Source organism: Bombus terrestris, chromosome 10, assembly GCF_910591885.1.
Source record: "Bombus terrestris chromosome 10, iyBomTerr1.2, whole genome shotgun sequence".
NCBI classification, from domain to species: Eukaryota; Metazoa; Arthropoda; class Insecta; order Hymenoptera; family Apidae; genus Bombus; species Bombus terrestris.
In genome coordinates, this window is record NC_063278.1 from 10,680,129 (window position 1) to 10,693,469 (window position 13,341).

Here is a 13,341-nt window from a genome sequence, read left to right on the forward strand (position 1 = left end):
GCCGCTACCGTGTATAATCTGGATGAAATGGTTGTATAGGAAGTTTTGGAATGAAAAACTGATACAACTGATGAGGCAGTGATTCTACGTGAAAAGGTAAGTCGAACATATGCGGTTACATTTTTTTTCATACGTAATTTTATTTTGGAGAAGATTGGGTTAATCCTGTTGCAATTCTAAAATTTCTATCTACGTGTGTCTGAATTTTGTTCGTGTTTCGATAAACAAACAGATTTTCATTTTTCTCTAAAACCCTACCATAACTGAGAACGGTCTGTATATATCGAAATATTGGATTGGAAACTATGTGATTGCGGATTTTGTCATTAGGTGGTATTGACAAAATCCGCAATCACTTAGTTGCTAACCCAAGAGTTAACGCTAGTTCCTTGGTGTTAACGTATCGACGTTAACATGTCGTGGATAAACGCATCCTACGAGGTTGAATATGTTACATGGTTCTTGATTTTAGCACGCGTTATGTAGACGATATTTCGAGGAGAGAATACCGGCGGAAATTTAATTCTGAGTTTGCGATTTTCACACTAAATGATATTCGACGAAATGAAATTTGCCGCGGGAAACATTTCTATCAGATGTTACCCGGTTGCTCCATTTTTTCTCGCGCTTCGAACGTCGAGGCCACTATTCCGCTGGAATTACACCGAGGAGCATCGCGATTATCCGATCGGTATTAAACGTTATGTAGAAACAAGTTATTCGATAGGTACATAGGATAAACTTGTAGAACGATGATAATACAATGCAAAAGATTATTAAGTCGTAACAACAATAATATTAAGTGATAATAACAATAATATCGATTTTATTCGAGAAAATTTGATTCAAACTTTTGATCCATTTTCAATGCATTTATACACGTTTTATTTGGTTTTATTTATTTATTACTTATCGAAGTATAACGCGTTTTATTCCTCAGGCACGCGATGAATTGAGAAGATTTTCGAAAAGGATTCCCTGTAAAAGCATTTTCTTCCATTCAGGGTATACAACAGATTAGAATATAAGGTAATAATAAAATCTAACACCCTGTGTATGATACGGTGAAATGTTACAAATGTCTTCTATGAATGAATCATAAAATGAATAGCGCAAATGCGACAGGCTTGCATTATGTTTACCTCGTTTCTTAAGTCATTTAAGCCCCACGGGAACGATGTCGTAAAACAGCAAATCAGAATACTCAGCAGTGTGTGTGTGTGTGTGTGTGTGTGTGTGTGTGTGTGTGTGTGTGTGTGTTTGTGTGAATAACAGAGCTATCTGAACATCCGATGACAATAAATAGCCAAGCGTTAGAATGATTCGTTTCTTCCGATATCATTAATATTCACTTAACTTTCTAACTTTCTAGTCATTTCAATGTTTCTTACATAAAATAAAAAACAAAGGAGAACATCAAATTACTATTCAACAACATTTCGTTCGTCCTAACAGGTCTTTCATAAGATTCGAACGAATATAGAAGATCGTAGCCCCAGCTGTACGCATAGAATTAAGCGGACCACAATAATCCCGAGGAACTGTCATAAAACGAAGCTTTTGATTTACCGTTAAGGCCGTCAATTGGCATAAAACATCTTCGAGTCAAGAAGTTCCTTATGGTTATTGCTCCAACAGATAAAAATTGGGGAAACATGGGTTTTCCTATGTCTCCCGGGATTCCACCCGCAGCGACCAGTGGTGGGGCGGTCACCACCGAACAAGGGTTTTCCTTTGTAACAGCATCGTCACCGGACTTCACTGGATCCACGACTACAGATCAGTCAACATCTCTGGACTGGTTCATCATCTTTAGAACAGTCAACATCTCTTTACCGGGTTTTCACCCTTCAATCATTCACCTACTTAACTTATACCTTGCGCACCAGCGTAACTATCTTTTCTACAAAGTTGTTGGAATTATATATCTTTGAACTGTTAATCAAGCGTTATACTAGTTAATTCACTTATATTATCCTAATCGAATTAGGGGTCGATCAGTTCGTGGCGTCGATTGTCAGATCGTAACGGGAATTTACGACTCCCGTTGACTCGCTTCCTCGCAATTGCGTCTCTCTGCGATTGGTCGAATAAACAGGTAGCAAAAAAAAAAATCTACGGAAGCAGGATCATCTCACGGTTATGTCCCATCGATTCCAATAGTCCCCATAAACTTGGAAAGAGTGGTGGTTCTTTTCGATACGATTAATATTCGTCGATCCTTGCAAACCTATCTTATCTCTCCACAAAAAAAGAAAAGAAAAAGAATCGTGATCCGTTACGAACTACGAAAAACATGTCAGAACGGTTTCTTATTATTAGATCTAACTCTCCTACGTCGATGCTCGCGACAGAAAAATGAAAATGCATACTCGTGTTATTCATCTGGACGATTTATTTCTGTCTTGAAAGTTTCTTTCGTTTCATAAGGTGATAGTAGACGAACAGCAATTTCTGTTTTATATTATTTTATTGAATTAGGTATGGTCCATTTCGTTCTATTTCTATTATTATGTTCATGCATAATTCAATAAACTAATATAAAACAAAAAACATTGTGCGTCTATTATTTCCTTATAAAATGAAAGAAACTAATCACTTAGTTTCCAACCCAATACAATCGGTATTCATCGATTCGTCGCTCATTTCAAACGCCGTCTCCGCGAAAAAGAAAGGAGAAGGAGAAAGACTCGTAAGCTGGTAATAGAAAGAAGCCTACGAACCTGGATCGCGTTGCGATTAGGTCGAATCGATCTCTCGCTGACCTCTGCTGGCGGAAAAACGGTAGTCTTTATTGTGATCAAACAGCGAAGAGAGATACTGGACGGTCAGCAGCAAGTTTTCCGCCTTGGATCCCGGTAGGAAACTGAGGAGCGGAGGAGGAGAGCGCGTGGGTGATATACAGCGGCTCTCAGCAAATTAAATGAGGGTGGTTTGCAGTGCTGACACGTACACTCGTTCGTCACACCCTAACCACAGGGTAGCCCTCTCACTTACGCCGGACAGACTTGCCCTCACTTTCAGCCGAGGCAAAATTGAACTGCAACATCGATGATAATGGCGAGGCATACTTCAACCGCGTGCGAGAACTGAAAAGAGAGCAACTAGACAGAGAGAGGAGATTCACGAGGAACGGGGTATGATCTAACCGGTTCTCCGGACGTGACGGGCTTAGGAGCCGGGCCGTGGATCCGCGTGCATTTACATCCTCTTTAATCCACGTCTATGTTTAATTTATAGGACCCGCGACGTTAATTCGGCTGATAACTATGTTTCAAAGCTTCTTTTTCCTTCGTAAAAATTCGCATTCGACTAGCTCGCGTTGATTCAGCTCGAAATTTATCGATATTAAGGGTGTCTTTTACGATTGCACTAGTATTATTAGCGGAACTTTCGAAATTACACGTTGTCGACATTAATAAGTGTGTTTGCATAATAGTAAAGATAAATTTTAGAAATACATTGGAGAAATTACGAGCCAGCCGAATACGTTCTATCTGATGAATACATTCGCCTAAGAGTAACGATAAATCCTATTTGTCAGAGCGAATTTTATAAATTACAATTAATGTCCGTGGTTATCCTATTCCATGATGAATTATACAACCGCGATAGCGGTCTATACACTTCCACTTTGTCGATTTAACGATATTCATTTATTAATAATAAGCCTGTCTCCTACAAGATTCAACTAGTATTATCAACGAAATGTTACAAGTGTCAGATTACCAGTATCAATAACTTGCATGAAAGTAACGATGCATCTCTTGAGGATCGGAATTTAATTATCCTGTCGGATGACAAATTATCGAATGACGAAAGAGAAGCGTGCGATCTACAAATTGTAACTTGTCGTTGTTATCAATGCAATTAGTTCATAGATTATCGTTTTACTTCCTTTATTTTATTCCCAAGTAACGTTTCCTCTTACCTTTGCTTTTGTTTTATGTCAAAAATTTTCTGAGACCAAGCAAGTTGTATCGGGACACGCGAAAAATTCATCGTTCAATTTTAACCGGGCGTATCGTGTGGTATCGCGTAAAAGTTTGGCAAAATCCGAGGAAAAGTGTTTCATAAATCAAGCGCAACTACGTGACGTGATTCATTCTGATCGAGTAGCAGATCGGAAATAAAGGTCTTTATAGTTTAAGTAGATTGTGCAGCGCGGATTTCTGTAAATTAATCTTAATAATGGACGACTATAAAAAATTGACGATGTAAGTGGATCGAAGAAACTTAATAAGGGTACAATCTCTTGAACACACTCGCTGGACAACAGCACGGCTTTCATTGTACACATCAGCTTGCTGCACAATCTCAATCAACTTCCAACAGCCAGACACCAGACAGGAAAGATCTATCCTTCTTGTTGTGCCACGTTCGAAATCTTCCACTCGTAGCCTGGCCTCCTTGCGCTTCTTCGATCATCTTCATCAGTTATCATTAATCATCGCGATCTTTCATGAGTAATCACTCTCGAACCTCTTTTCCGTGGATGATTTCTTCGAGAGCCGCCGAAGACTGATTGCTTCCTGTGTTTTCAAACTTGTATATTATCGTGTTAAAATCCTCGTAAAACATTTCACTGGCTTTGTAAAGGCTCCCGAGTGCGTGAAGTTAATTCGATGATTTTCTCTTACTGGAGAAATAAAGAGAGAAACCTTCGTTCGTTTAAATAGCGGACATAATGTAGGAATTTTGGATTACACAACTCTTACTCGAGGGACTTGGAATAAAATGCTAATGATAAAGCAGAAATAATGTAATCATAATTTAAATCTACCCCGAATCTCTCCAACTCTGTCCCGCTGAAGTCTCACTCTCGCTTTTAGTTCTTATTTCAGACATTTTTCTAACACTCTCTTGACCTTTTTCTTTCGCCAAAAATACGACAAATTTAAGCTCTTGTTTGTAACTGAGAACAAGTCCTGAAGATATTTTAATATTTAAAATTATAATTGAGAAAGGGAATGATCTGATAGATTCAAAGGTGCAGGCATTTTTGGAAATGACAGATAAATCCACGATTTTGTAAGACACAAACGACGCTAGTTTAGTTGTTCCGATGGTTCAACTTGATCGATGTGGAAAAAAGTGACAGGAACGTTTCGTCGGAAAATCAAACGAGGAGATAGTTTCGACACGGAATTGATTGACGACTATCGAATTTAAAAATTGCTCTTCCATAGAAAGGAGATCATATTGTAGTTTTCATATGTTTTTATATATTTTATTTTTTCATCTTCAAATTTCTCGTAAATGTATGGACTTGTCATAACCGTTCTATTCATAGATTTACTATTTGACAATAAACGTTCTTATTATATACTCTTATGTATCGTAGTCATATCATTTTGGAAGAAAACGATGGAAAAGTCTCTAGAGACACGGTTCTGTCGAGTAGTCGGATTAATCGTGTTCACGCGCATTAATCACACGTTATAGCGAGTGCAGCGTTAAGTTGCGCTATTAATCACGCGGTGCTCTCAAGCTGAACTCCCGAAATTCGAGTAGACTCGCGTAGGTACACACCAGTGGCTGGTTACAACACCGCGCGCGTCGACTTTACCCGGCTCTCAAGAACTTTCCACTTTAGTCGAGTCGTTGCTCGCGCGGCTCCGCAATAACTTATTATGCTCTCGCTTACGAGTCTCTGATATCCAGCCGTGTAAAACAATGCGCGTGTACGACGTGCGCTATCGCACGCGTGCATCGTCAATTATTATGGTTACGCAACGAAGCGCTCCATCATTTTCATGCGTTCATCTCGGGTGATAAGGACACAATTAACAAGCGAGAATTGTTCGAGCCGCGTTAGCGATGCTTCTTGTCGGCTCTCGCGAATTGTCGGTGAGAATCAAAGGAAATGTATCTCTGCAAGATCTGTAGAAATCAAAGGAAATGTAGTAACATCGTTATTTGCGTTCACGCAGCATCTGATCTATAATCTCTATAGTTTCCTTTTTAGTCAACTTAGATCATTGAATCTATTGAATTCACATCGCATTTACATGCAAAGGAATTTGAAGAATTTGCTCGATATTATTTTTCGTGTTTCTTCTTCCATGTAGATCCTACAATTTTATGAGATTTAAAGGAATTTAAGAGTTTTATACCGCTGGTGAATGAAAAATGCAGGTATGGCGCCACGTAAGTAGATTTGGTTGTCGAAGTCGGACGAATGAGCGGAATGCCGATATTAAATATCATCATTGAAAGAAGAATCGAAACCTACGAATGTAGGAGGATTTGTCTCATCCTATAAACGTTGTAACGAGTGGTCTACTTTGAACATTTTATATACATTATACTCATCTTGTTAAGTTTTCTCTGTACATACATGTGCCTGCAGTCTGTAACAATGAAATATATCAAAAGATATTGGCTTCTAGAGGTATGTGGAAATCTATAACATTTTGTGAGGAACTCAAGAGCGTAACTAACGCTATAGCAATTTTTCTTTTGTCCCGTACGCACATAAACATTCGTACTCTGGTAATGAATCATCATACCTTCGAGTTCAACCATGAGATAATGCAAGAATCTCTCAGGATTTCTCGCATGCTTGCCGAGTTGCGTTTTCCAAGACCTCGTAGCACTTTGAATTTACGGTTTTCTCTTATAATCTGGATGAAACCGGCTACCACGTTCATATATGTTTACTAATATTTGTAACAATAAAATTCATCCGATTGTTCGAAGCTTGAACCAGTACAGCCGTCACGAGTCGGCTGAGAATAAATTATCACGTCATTCTCGTTATACCATAAATTAGCGTGTTATAATTTTCACGTTATAAATGGCATTTGGAATCTGAAAATCTCCATGTATCACTTTATGATCGTTCGTTGATGATCGAAACGAGGCGATAAACGGAGTAACATTTTTCTGCATTCGACAAGCGTGTGTGGTTATAGTTCAATAAAATATTGTAATTGGGCCGCGGCCAGCCGGATCAATACTCTCTCTCCCCCGCCACGTAAACTGACCTTTTCGCGGTACCGCCACGTTTAAAAAGTTTTTATCATACGGTCACTTTGAGCGTCGCGTAGTCTCGCGCCATTTGATTGCGACTACTTTCTACAAATTAGAACGGAAGCGAGCGTTATATATACACACACACACTCTCTCTTTCTTTCTCTTTCTCTCTCTCTCTCTTTCTTTCTCTTTCTCTCTCTCTCTCTCTCGTGTTCTGGGTCGAGTGTCTTTCATAAATAACTCCATGGGATGCGGAACACTTTACCCAAATTTCCTTTCTGTATCAAGCATTATTAAAAAGAACCAGCACAGCGGTATGTTTTCTATTTAGAACATGACTAGCATTACCAAAAAATATAGCAAACCTGTTTTTCTGTTTCTTCTACTTTATTCGGGATACCTTTGCAAACCCGTTCTACAAACCAACCAAGTCAGATCTTTCGTATAAACAATTTCTCTCTCATTGTGGGTTACTTAAAATTAGTAGACGCCGGTCTTTTGAAGTGGTCGACATGAGGAAAAGCATTTCCTTTGAAATTTTTCGTCCCGGGAGCACAAAAAGCCAGCGAGAGTCAGTCTTTCTTCAATGCTTTGGCCGGCACACGCCCGAAGGAGTTACATTTCGGTAGCCACGCGCACAGTCGGCTCCGCTGCAACTGCAAACTCAAACAAGTCGCTCACTCGGCGTAGGCGGAGCACGGTTATGCCCACTTGACTTAGGCGTACGCCAAGTTGCTGCTTCCATGCCGTCCAGATACCCGAACCAACCCTTTTCGTCTTTCGGTTAGCCACGCTCAGATTGTATCTCAGCCGCCACGGCCTTTTCCCCTCGCTTATATAGGGTGTACCACGGTTCAACAGTCGAATTCCGTCATTTAAGATCGTATTTCATTCATTAAAATTTTATCACGTCGATCCATTGATCCTCGCGTTAACAAAGCTTCAGTAAGTTCGCTGTCAACGTCACGTTGTGATGCTCTTGAATTTTTCTTAGCGTATGAGAACAATTGTTTTTTTATCGATTACTAGCGGCAGAACATTCTTTCGGATAGTCTTCTTAAAGAAGACATAATGCGGCAAAATTTTACACCTGCAGATAAATATGTTTATCGTTTAGTCGTTCAGTCAAGTAAAAATTTGACAATTTGAAACGATTAAGATTAATCTCGATTTCATTTTAAACTACAAAATGCCTGCTTAAACAAGCAACTTTCTCAACGAGTTATTGTTCGTAACAAAAGTATGTGGTACAAAAGTGCGAGGAGCGAAATGTAACCCGTGGTAGACGTTTTGCTGCAATCCGCTATGGCAGCGAACTTGTTACGTGACCTACATTCATACACATGTACATAACATTCTTGTGCTTGATCGTATCCATAGAATACACTGACAGGTTCTGGCTGCTAAATCCTGAGACACCCTGTATACGCTTGTACGTGTGGAAACGCAAGCCGCGCAAAACCCTCCAACTGCGAATTAACAGCGAAACTCCTTAAACTCCGCCATTCAGCCCAAAACTGGAAACCAGGCAATGGACGAGCCAATAAGCTATGCCGGCTTGAAGTCTTAACGCGTGCCGCTGTCGGACCTACTGGTTGCGATATACCGTTTATTAGATTCTTAAGTGCGTCGAAGGGAGAAGTTTCGAGCGTTTCCGGACCGAACGAACGTTGTGCCCTTGATAAGGGCTGCCGTGGCTGGATTTGGTGAGTGAAAGGGTACGTGTTGCGAGGGGATGGATCTTCTTTGGGGCGTTTCTGTACTGCGAAAATGGGTTCCCCGGTATTGTACCTTTGGCGGAAGACTGATATATTTGAGAGATTGTCGGTTTTGAAAAGATAAAGACGAAGATAAATATCAAAGAGTCGAATGATATTATTTTTATACAATGAGATTATTTAGTGTTTAATAGGAATTATGTCACAATTCGAAATACAACTGTTTTAATTCCTTTCCTGGTAGTACGTAATGTACGTAATATTAGGATGGTAATATGTTATTTGATTTTTCTTAATGGAGTGTTTAATAGCCTGTTTCGATAATCAACCGTAACGTATTTGTCGCATTTCCAAATATCTATTCATCGATTAAAATAGGGCGTTGCAAATGTAATATCGTAATGGTATAAATGATATAATAGTAATTGATTGTTCGTATAAACAACCCCGAAATTATATTGTATTATTCATGTAGTATCTAGAATGGGTCTTAGAGTAAGGACAAGTAAGGATGTTTTATTTGTTAACAAGTTGGTATAGTTTGTGTATTTAATAACGATGAATATAATGATAAAGCGTGTCAGATTATTCAGTGATAAACAATGTCAACGTGTTCGTTCGGCTTAGCGGCTTTATACATCCGACCTCTCCGCGTGTGCTCTTAGAATCTTCAAAAAGGACTACTTCGACCTTAGATCATTTCTTGGTCTTCTCGGGGAGACAACCCCCACTACGCTCGGATCACGCCACCGTTCGCGCCTATGATCACGTATATCGCCTTCCTTGTGGATGAAGACAACAGACTGAAATCGATGTTTCTCGAAGTCGCTGCTTGACGACAACTATGTGCTCGTTGATACATTGTATATGCCCCTCGTCGGGCAAATAAGGCGATCCGCCTGCGACATTTGGGACCGCGAAAGACGGCCAGAAACGCGACCCATGCTAAAACCTCGCAGCGTAACAAAGCGTACACCACCCTCTTTTTTTGATACTACATTCATCTTCTTGAATCTCACCATATTGCTTGCTTTTGCTCGCTAAATAGGAAAATTAAGTTCTCCGTCACTTTGATAAAATCAATCTGCCAGAGTTAAGAAAATAACGTAGCGCCAATATTTCAGTAAAAAGAAAAAGCTTAGATCAGTGGAATCGGAAAAACTATCTACAAACACAAAAAGTAAAATCTTCAATATTTGAAAAATTAACTTTGTCAACTTTAGTCTTCTTTTTCAAAGTGATACATTTTTCCACTGATCTTCTTTCCCCGAAATTAAAACATTTTGGTTCATAATTTTTTTGAACCCTACCGAGTTTCTCTTACTGTGAAAATTTTCTGGAAACTGTAAAGCACGTTACTGAATTCTAAATTTCAATCAGCAATGGGAATTTTTCGCCTAAAATTCGTCAAATATAACACGATTCGTGCAAATAGTTTCTTTTAATAAACCTAGAAATAAACCTAGTAGATTAAGCAGACAGTATTTGACTATGTGAAAACCAAGACAATGGACCATTGTAATTAAGATGATAAGTGAATAAAACTACGTGAATGTAACTAGAAAAAAAAAAGAAAAAAAAGAATAGGTTTCCGTCAGGGTACGATGAAAGAATACAAAAGAATTGAATGGCAGCTAACGTGTGCATTTCGATTGCATAATCGGAGACATTATTCGCTTCCAAGCTTGCTATCATTTATCATTGTCTCAACATTCCCTCATATGGTACAATAGCATATGCTACAAACTATTCAGGAAAGATACTACCAACTCAATTATAAAATGGTCAAATTTATTTCGAAAGGAACGATATCATTGTACCATGAATTATAAATGAATCGCATTATTCGTGAATCTGGTTAAGTAGATTATGTCCCCTGTGTAATATTTAGTCAGACGTCGAGAGTGTTGGACAGTATAATTTCAGATTGAAAAACTAAACGTTTTAACAAGGTAACGTTATAATTGCTACAAAAATAAAAAATGATCAATCTATAATTCCGCATAGAAATTTTCCAGACTTACAATAATACTTTTAACAGTATCAAATCTTCGTAGCAGTATGAAAGTATTAACAAATAATACAAAACTTAATGCATTTGGACTTGATTAATTATTATGTAAATGCCGCAATAAATACAATAGCGCACAAATATTTTTCATAGCCACTATATATTTCCATGTTTTCAATCAGTAAAAATTCTGCGTGTATATGCTGCACTGAAGAATGAAAATCTCGAAGGATTTGGGGATCTAATCTTTTAGCCGAGGATCTGGACGCAGCTCGCGAAATCTGTCCCGGTTTATTATAGAGGCAACGCGTCGGTGGTCGAACATTTGTAGGAAACGTCGCTCGGAAAACGGGAAATTCTCGAGTAGCGTATTAACGGGTGGAAAAGTCTTGAAAGTTCGGCGTTTCGAACTCAGTCAACTGGTCTCGAGTTAAACGAGTGTACGTGGCTAATAAGCCGTGCCTCGGGCTCCTGTCGAGTCTGTTTCGTTTATTAAATTCCTTGGTACACAAAGAGAGCGAATGCTCGAGAAGAAAAACTCGCGGCACACGGTACTCTTTCTCAACAGTCGTTACGGACCTACCTCGGATAGATCCATGGTGAACTATTCAAACGAAGTAATGATCCAGACGCACAAAGGTAACGTTACGTGAACCGGATCGCATGCGGAGTAAAGAAAGCGACATTTTTATTTCGTATTTTTTGTTATAAATATGGAAATGCAGGCTTTTGACGAAGGAACTGAGCACGTTTTGATGTTGATCGGATGGAATAATTATGTTGTTTACTGCTGCATCTGAAAATGTTTTATTCGAGAAATAGCATTAATAATGAGATTTACAATTTATTAATTTAATTGGATATAATCCTACTGCGATGCGCAGTGAAATTTATGTAATCTGAAAATATGGTGTTTTTTAGCATTATGCTATGTTTCAGTGTTTTATAAACGCGAAACATTTTGAGAGGATATTTTCTTCATTGGTTTAACATGAAATTGATATTACATGTACCATCTTCCTTTCGTGTAATGTCAATACAGAGAAAATGTACGATAGAAGATACTTTACAAGTTACGTAAAAAGCAGTAGCAGAGTTTATTAAAATATTGAAAGTATTACTCATTTCGAAATATTATACATATATAGTATCAGAAAAAGATTATCTAGACGGTTAAAATGCAAACAGAATATTATTCAGTAGAATGAATAATGAAGCTTGATACGTTATATCAAATGAGCGATTTAGTATCAAAAAGGATATGGAATCTATAAGCAATCAAAAAGATATTATGTACATTGACATTTATTGCATTTTATCCTTTACAGTTGTCAACAATATTGCATTTCTCAAACTACGTATAATCGATATGTATTATATATAGAACTATCATTACGTAAATAACGTTGTCCTCGAATATCATCAATAAGGAAATAATTAAAACCAATTCAATGAAAATACTAAAATATATTTGCATATCCCAGTACTGGAATTCCTGTTAATTACAGATAACGTCCATAAAACAAAATGTCGAAAACAATAAATATTTTTCCTATCAAAAATTGATATCTATTCGATAAGAATACTAGCATATATTTTATGAAATTTCATTCTTCTGAAAGGAGAGAAAAATCAACAACAATTGTCTCGTTATACATCCTTCAACTGCGTTAAGGCGATCGCCAGTATCGTCCGATAATTGCATCCTAAGAGGAGAAGCATTAATTCCGTCAGGGTGATTGGCTTTTCGTCGCGTGTTTGTCGAAGCACGACGTCTTGTTTCATTAAATTGTCAGTAGCAAGCTCCTGGGAGCCGACTCGGTAAGGATTCACGGTTCGACGGCCACAACGTCACCCTCGATCGAAACCACGAATGAATACATTCTGTCGAAAAGTTGCCTCGTTTTTGCCTCGTTCGTGTTTCCTGTTCGAGAACTTTTCGAAGGGATGCCCATTGACCTTCTTTTTACCGAATTCTGACCTGCAGCAAATCGAGCCACTTTTTAATCGATTAAACAACAGGTATTAAGGTGACCTGTTTTAAACCGGCCAATTCACTTCGATCAATTATGTATTTAAGTACTTACAAAGTACCGTAAGGAAAGGCAGAGCTATTTTAGTCACGGAAATATTTCAATCAATTGAAATTTGCTTTCTAATTGGCAAAATTTCTGAACAATTTTCATCACGTCATGGTTTGTAAATAAAGTAATTTGACTCGTTTTTAGTTATAATATCTTTTTCTGTCCAAAGGATCTAAAGTATACGATATTTTCTCATTCTTCTGTTATTGCGTTAAGAATGAATGGTGTCTCAAAATATACAACGGGATTGACTATTCTGTGCGAGACTCGAGATTGAACTTTAAGATGTTGATTCTTGGATGACTTTAATAACCCTGCCTTACACGTAGTGGCGATAATCTTCGAAGGAAACAATTCTCAGCAAAAACCGTACGTTCCATTCACAGCTAAGGTGAATTAATCGACGGAAGCTGTGTGTATGGCGAAACAGGAAACGCTCTAGGTTGCTGCAACTCGCGGAAACAGTGCATTCTGAGAGGTATTGCAAGCGACCTGCTGGATTGCAATAGAAATGCCATTATTTTTCCTCTTTAATAAGGTGTTGCTATAT

The 13,341-nt window shown here is 38.3% G+C and overlaps 1 long non-coding RNA gene across 2 annotated transcripts in view; it reads left to right on the forward strand.

Moving 5' to 3' along the window:
- The window catches only part of LOC125385847, a 160,578-nt gene that overhangs the window by 97,062 nt on the left and 50,175 nt on the right, over nucleotides 1–13,341 (forward strand). The window lies entirely within an intron of this gene.